The sequence below is a fragment of the Rhipicephalus sanguineus genome, unplaced genomic scaffold (assembly GCF_013339695.2).
Source record: "Rhipicephalus sanguineus isolate Rsan-2018 unplaced genomic scaffold, BIME_Rsan_1.4 Seq568, whole genome shotgun sequence".
Classification (NCBI taxonomy): domain Eukaryota; kingdom Metazoa; phylum Arthropoda; class Arachnida; order Ixodida; family Ixodidae; genus Rhipicephalus; species Rhipicephalus sanguineus.
The window spans coordinates 458,890-465,919 of record NW_023615527.1 but is presented as its reverse complement, the minus strand read 5'-3'; the positions used below and the strand labels follow the sequence as shown (position 1 = coordinate 465,919).

Sequence of the window (7,030 nt, the reverse complement as noted above, 5' to 3'; positions counted from 1 at the left end):
TCATATGTCCTGTAGATAGTGGATAGACTGTATAAGCGAACGTCGCAGGTTTTTTCCGGGCTCCCTACGAAACGACGGCCTCGACCTGAGGTATTCACTATATATTCGCGCGGTTCTTGTAACTTCGTCTCCGTATAGGTGTTTCAAAAACATGGCGCCTGTGATGTGTGTTCCGCAATCTCTTTAGGCGCATGCGGTCAGCAAAAGTTTGCCTTCAGTGATTATATTTAAGTTACCCAGAAAGAGCCGTCGCTGGGTCGTGGATTTCGTATATCACATCTTCTTGTGGGTTTCTATATCTATATGACTTACTGGATGGTTTACTGACCATGGTAATACGAACAGTCGACAGCCGAAGTTTTTATATGCAGTGTACAGGGCAAGGCTCTGGACAGTTTTTGATCACGGTATAGTTGCTGTGAGCTAAACGACTGTGGCCCTTGCACCAACTAACGGGGCTTAGCCAAGAAGTCAGCGGTTTAATCAGCTTGTACTAACGTGAATATATCTTTGTGTCTGTGCAGGTCTGGGATGGAGTCGCTAGGACGGTACCGTCGGCTCTTCGGACCCGTCTCCTGAGCAGGTGAGTGCTCATAGACTGATTGCTTCGTTTTGCACGCAAAGTCGGACATTGTGAACAAGATAAATATGATGTATAATGAAGGCTACAATAAGTTAATGAGCCTGGCATGTGCTTTCCGGGCTGCTAGATTCACGGTTTTTCTTCGTTGTACCCAGCAGCGCCTCCCGCTGTTGTACCTATAAGAGACGATAACAACAGCATCGATATTGTCGCTGTCAATATTGATGCTGCGTGTACCGGAGTAGCATTCCAGGAGAGCGCTAACGCTTAGCTCATATAACATGCAGTTACCCCAGGATACTTCGGGCCATTAGATGTTTACTATTAAAACTATACTTTTACTGCTGTTTCATTGTATGCTGCAATAACTACACGAGCTCTCCTTACGCCTCTCGAGCGAGGTGTAAGGCCCACCTCGTGAAAAGAGCGCACCACACTTTCTTCCGTTTACGATCAAATTTGCTTATTTTATAAAGGCGTTTATTGACGGCACTAGTCGACGAAGCACAACGGCGACAGTCAAGACAGAGCGCGGACTCTGAGCGCGAGGAGCGTGCTGTCAGAGAAGAGCCGAAGGGGACGACCCACTAGAAAGCGCTCGAGAGGGCGACCCATTACAGACTTCCAACGCTTCGCTACAATTTATTTACTTGCTTACTTGTTGATTGATTGATTGATTGACTGATTGATTGCTGGTTGATTGTTTCCAGAAGGCTTGTTTATTTCTCTCAGTGAGCCACACAGTTTCATTCAGCGCACATATGACTCATAGGTACTTGGTGTTGTGTTAGTCGGTTCATACAGTGTACTGACCTATAAAATTTTGGTCACTTAGCACGAAACAACGAAAAAAGGAGGGAAAGGAGCAAGGTGAGCGCTAATAAGTCAGCGTAGTTTTATTATCAGCACACCTATTACTATTTCAGACGGGAAGTCAGGTAGGATCTCACTACAGGGATCGTAAGAGACGGACCGAAATAAGCTGCGCGCTTTCTCCAAACTTTTCCACGAAAAGCAAGCGACGAAGAAAGAAGAAAAGGGTCATAAAATGAGAGTCATTAGAGTAGGAGAGGCGCGAAAACGTGCTTCATTCGCTCGGGTCAAAGGACGGCGTGCGTGCGCCACATTGCTCTGGCTCTGGCGACCCGTGCTCGTGAACCCGGAAAAGATAAAAAGAAAGAGCGCAAAACAAAGGCCAACACGATAGCGCACAACGACGTGAGAGCCAGTCTTGTGGTAGCTAGGCCGTGGAGCGAGCTTTCGTTGGGCTTCATGTAAAAAAAGAAGAAGATGAAGAAAAAGAAGAAGAGAGGTGAATCGGTCTCTCCGTGTGGATGCCGAGAAAAAAACAGTCTGCTATACCATCTTCGTGTCTGTCCTGGCTTTCTCTTTCGGATCCTTTCTATTCACATGAGCGTGTAAAGAGTCATTAGCTAAAGACACGCGCGAATGAAAGTGAGGTGAGAGTGAACCGTCACCTTGAAAGAATAACGAAAAATAAAGGTGCCAGTGAAAGCGGGGCGAGGTGAGAGTGAAAGCGTTTACAACTTTCTAAGGCGCACGCGCGCGTCGCTTGCGGCCGCAGCGCCGGCTCTTGCTGACCGGAATTTGAGAAATAGCAAAGTTGGTCGTCCCGTCCCGCGGGTGGTAGGGCAGCCAGGGGTGTCAGTGGGGGGTGTCGTTAGGTCACGGGGGCGACCCCCGTGCCGAAAGGTTCTTGGTGAAACGAGTCGGGGACAGAAAGATGTCAAACCATGCATTCAAGCAAGGAAGTGAGGACAAACGCCGGCAGCACGGCTGAGAGGTTCGTTGTCAACTTCGTTACACTCGGATTACCGACCTCTTTTCCTCGTGCCGGGGTGGACCGAACTAAACAATTAAAAAGAGAAGTCCCGGTGGGTCCGCGGTTTCATATTCGTCGTCATTCTTATTCTACTGATGCAAATAAAAATCCCCCCCCCCCCACCACAAAAAAATAAATGAAAAGATTCATGCGAATCCACTCATGTGACTCCTTTTCCGCTGGTGTTAACAGAACTGCCCCGCAATATTCTATGCATGCTAATCCACTCAGATCACTCCCTTTGTGATGGTGTTAACTGAACTCCCCAAACAATACGGTATGCAATCCACTGGTCGCTCTCCTTCTGGTGTTAACTCGACACCCCCGAAATTCCATGCAAATCCACGCAGGTCACTACCCTACATAAGGTGTTTCCTGAACTCCCTGAAAAAGCCACGAGAACAAAGGACTTCACAGTCAGGTTGCCCCCCTTCTGCTGGCGTTAACTGAACACACCGAAATTCCATGGGAAGCTGCAGCTCTATACCGGGGTCTCATTTTTATTTGATGTTAACTGAACACCCTTTCCTTGTTTCGCTTTATTTTTTCTCTTTTTTTCTCTTTATCTCTGTTTTTAACACGAAAGTGTTCCATGCCGAGGTCCACCAACAACACTGACATCACCACCAACACCACTGACATCATTTCCGTCACGGATGTGACGTCGCTAAAATCCACATGAAAAGATGACAAAGAACAGCCAGAAAGAAAAGTTTCGTTGATTTGCATGACCAGGGAGTCAAACCCGTGACCTCTCGGTCCGCGACGATAGGCGACGGGCGCTCTGCCTGCTGCGCTACCGACGCTCACGAATGAGGCTTCGCAGACGCGCCTTATATCTCTCACATCTCCCTTTCACAATGACCTTGGCTGGCGAAGATGAAGAAGAGGACGAAGAGAGCGCGTGCCGGTTCGTGATGATGATAATTTCTGTTCGCGACAAACGGGACATCTCCGAGCCTAAACAGCTCTACTGTTAAAAGAGAGACAGTGCAAATCAACGGCGTCATCAAGCCAGTGGAGCCCTGGAATAGGGGCCCCACCCACGCGCTCCCTAAACACTTTTTTTTCTTCTTTTCCCCCAATAAACGTTTTGATATATATATATATATATATATATATATATATAATATATATATATATATATATATATATATATATCTCCTGTTGAACCCAGTAGCTTCACCGTGAAGCGCTTTTCTTCTTCTGCTCGCCGCTCGTTTCCCTATGCTGGGTGGTGCGACTGTCTCGAAGCTGTGTCGCGCTGTCAGCGAAGTTAGACACATTCATGCTGTAAACTTTCTTCCTTATGCGCACGAGGACGCTGCACGCGATCGACGAAACTGTCGCAAACGCGCATCGTGGCACGCCCGAAGAAAATAAGCGTGAGCGAGACGAACACAAGGAAAGCGACGCGATGAATGTAGGAATTAAATTGTAGAAAAGTGCTCGCACGGCAAAGCCGGGCGGGAACGCGGAAAATGCCGTTGATTGTGTTTCTCATGTTCACGCCACATTACGTTTTCCTCGGCTATGGACAGAATAGCGAGGGAGCTCGTGTCTTTGCTGTGTCATCGTGTAATTTACGCGTGCGACTTATGTAGGCCCATAGATGCTGAGCGACTGCCTGTCTACTGTGACATTACGGTGAGCGCGCGCGCATGCGTTAACGCACGTGTTCGTAAAAACTGACAGGGTCCCTTATGCATTCGCCTAACATGATTCGAAGGCGAATGTCTTTTACTTTTTCTTCTCAGTCGACGTATTGATCCTCCCCCGCACCCCTCCGAAAGCTTTCTGCACCTAACGTGGTTTCGCACTGCCTCCAGGATCGGAGGCATTGTAAGCTTTCTGCACCTTACCTGGTCTATACACTGCCTCCGTGATCCGCCCACCTTTGACCGAACGACAATTTCAAGTGATGACGTCATTAGCTGACATCACGTTATGTGACGTCACAAATTTCGGCGATCGGTCACGTGATGATGGCATCATATGGTGACGTCATCACGGGATGATTTTTTTTTTTCGTCACTCGTGCTGACGCCGGCGCCGACGGTCAATTTTCGCGTTTGATGAGGCATCTAAGGCTTTCGCCTTAAAACATTTGTGCAGGAGCTCATCGGCACCTATCTGTGCTGTGTGTAAGACAGTTGATTATCTCTTCGTTCGCCATCGGTCTGTTTTCGTTCTGAAACAGCTATATTTTAGTGGCTCTTTAGCAGGTGCCGTTCCTACGTTATAATTAGAAGAACACGCCTGTTTCATTTGGCGGAGACGCCGCGTCATCGCCGTCAGTGTCCCGGACAGCGATGTCCTCAAGAGAAGCAGCAGGGCCCGTACTGCTCGTCTCTACAAGTCCTCGGAATGCTTGCCCACGGCTTCTTCGTACAAACTGACATGTTTTCGCGAACACGTGGGCCAAGTGTTTACCAAAATCGCCGTCACCTTTTGATTAGCTCTTGCGAAACTTCGTCACGATAATCACCACTCCTTCTGTGCGCCCTCGTCTCGGACTACCACCACTTAACAACGTCCGATGACTGACCTCGACAGTCCCGTGGCCTTAGAGCCTCCAAAATAACCTAGCAAAAAAAAAAAAAGGATTGAAAGAAAAGAGGTGGCTCTCACTTTCGTTCCATTCCTGCCACTGGAAGAGCGCTCTTCTCTGTAGTGGTTCGTTTTCAACGCGCAAAAGGTTAGCTTGTCCCTTCGCCGTGCGTACACTCTAGGCATCCAGTTGGCCGCCTTCCATCATCTCCTGCGGCGATACCGGTCAGCCAGTATGAAACAAAGAATCAAAATCACAAAAAGGCGGGTCACTTATAGCCGTAGGGGCTGACACAGAAGGGATGTCATCTTTCATTATTACTTACACACTCGGAAGGGCGGAGGGGAGGGTCCTTGTCCATGTACAACGCTAGATGTGACTGCCTGCCCCGCTTTGTGCCAGGTTCGTCGCGTGCCGCGTACCATCGCCATCTATGATTAGCGCTTCTTTGTTTGCCAACGAAGAAAGGAGCAACGACAGCGATACGTTGTCGACGGCGTACGTACTCTCTTCTCCTTACGGGGTTGCGCAACGGGCTTGTTAAATACGACACGTTGCGTGCCCCGCTCGCCGTTCGCGCGTTTTTTGTTTCGCTGTCGCCTGAAAAGACGCGCTCTCGGGCGTATGGTTGTGCACGCATGTGCGTGTAAGTTGTGTCGATTTGTATGTGTGGTGTTGACGGCAAACACTGGAAAAACAGAAGAAGAAGAAGATGATGACGTAGATGATGTTGTAAAAAGAAGAACATGATGAAGTAAAAGGAGAAAAATGATCAAGGAGAATAAGAATCAGCAGAAAAAGAAGCAGCAGCAGAAGAAGACGAAGATGTAGAATAGAATGAAGAAGAAGCACATTATGCTGATGATGAGGAAAATGAAGATCAAGAAGACGAAGAAGAATTAACAGAAGATGATGTAGAAGATGAAGAGGATGAAGGTTATGAGGACGAAGCTGGTAAAGATGAAGACGAAGATGTAGAAGAGGATGAAAAAGAAGCACATTATGCTGATGATGAGGAAAATGAAGATGAAGACGAAGAAGAGGATGAAGAAGAGAAGGACGAAGCTGGTAACGAAGAAGATGATGACAAAGAAGAACAAGGAAGGCGGAGTTGGTTGCTTTATTTAGCGACTGTCGTTCATATTTTTGACGTGAACGGTGTTGTTATGGCCAGAGCGAGTGCGTGTAAGATTACACACGGTGTAGCTTTACATGAGCGTTATTGCGAAATGTTCTCGAGGTCGTCGTTGATTGGTGGACGAAGGAAGTGGGAGATAATTACGGGTAAACGGTGGTCGGTGTTCATTCTTTGTGATGGGAAGGGTAGGCCACATTAGAGCCAGCTGTCCCGTGACCACTTATAGCTTATAAGGACAAAATATGTGCGCTGTGACAGCAACGTGTCAACTGCACCGCACTACGGTTTTATAGTTAACCGAAAGACAAAACCAAATACGCACATTTGCAAGCGTAGACAACACTGTCTAATCACAAGCCACGTGTGCACTACTGATTTGATTTCAGTAGTCACTGGTGATGATCGAGCTTTGGTGTACCTACCCTAAAGCGAGACATAGAGGGCACCCCCACCATAGGTCGGCAAAAAATGTGGTGCACACTCAGACTCACTCGTAAAATATATTTTGCACTTAGGGCTTACTCGGATTTAGACTCAAGAAAACTTCCTTCAACCGGGCTCACTCGAACTGAGACTCACTGAAATTGTTTCAACCGGACTCTCTCAGACTCAAGCTCACTAGCATATTACTCAAGTGGACTCACTCCAGACTTAGAATCACGGCTCGATCTGAGTCGGAGTGAATATGAGTGAGTCGACTCCTGAGTGAGCTTGCCGACCTATGACCCCCACATTCACCATAGGTTGTGAATGTCGCGGGACGTCTTGTTTAAGGTTGACCTCCAAACTGTTTAGTGGTCGAACTGGATTCTTCGTTCCCCAGCTCGTGCGAGGCATGTTTTGGACACAATAAACATTTCGAGTGCATCGTGACGAAGTGATTCATGGTCTATGAACCACTAACGAGAGCAATCG

General features: G+C 47.7%; 1 pseudogene; it reads left to right on the top strand.

The window, feature by feature from the left end:
• The first annotated feature begins 514 nt into the window (after positions 1 to 514).
• The window catches only part of LOC119377806 (uncharacterized), a 60,581-nt pseudogene continuing 54,065 nt past the window's right edge, over positions 515 to 7,030 (top strand).